The sequence below is a fragment of the Egretta garzetta genome, unplaced genomic scaffold (assembly GCF_000687185.1).
Source record: "Egretta garzetta isolate BGI_Z169 unplaced genomic scaffold, ASM68718v1 scaffold158, whole genome shotgun sequence".
Lineage (NCBI taxonomy): Eukaryota > Metazoa > Chordata > Aves > Pelecaniformes > Ardeidae > Egretta > Egretta garzetta.
In genome coordinates, this window is record NW_009260430.1 from 1,022,787 (window position 1) to 1,023,516 (window position 730).

Consider the following 730-nt stretch of genomic DNA (forward strand, 5'->3'; position numbering starts at 1 on the left):
TTTTACAACCGCGGCTCGGTCTCCAAACTGGGGACCAGGGAGGCGAGGGAGGGAGCACGTCCCGGGCTGGACTGGGGAGCCCCTCCCCATTGGGACCCCTACCCCTTCTCCATCCCCTGCGATGGACACAGAGGCGCGGTGTAAGCCGAGGGCTGGTGGGGGGTCCGAGCACACACGCATACAGAGGAGAGGCATCAGGGATGCTCCATCACCCCTGGACATCTGATGTCCCACTGGTCCCCAAATACCCACCCACCTGCTGCTGCTGCTAGGAGAAATGCATTGAAAGGCGGGGGGAAACCCCCTAAAAATCCCTACCTCTGCCCCTCAGCGCCATGGCACACCAGCGACTGTGAGCTGCTTCGCTTTGGTCCCTATCAGTCACTTTTCCCTTATATCCCCCCATCCTGGGATGTGGGGTCCTGTCCCAGCAGCCTGGCTGCAGGGGCAGGGGTTTGGGTGGTGATGAAGGTGACAAGGGGATAACCCCTGGGAAAGGCCCTCCAAGGATGACCGGTCTGTGGTGGGGTTACTCTTTCAGGCCCTGGCATGCTGAGCCAGCCGTCCTGCAAAACTCCAGTTTGCTGTTTATCCACTCAGTTGTGTTATGAAATTTCTGCTAGCCCAGCGGAGCTCGTCAGGGTTCGTGTTCCCAGCTGGGCTCACCCATTGTTTCCTGGTCCTTGGATGGGTTCTTGGGATGGATCAAGAATATTTATCCTGAAGAAGT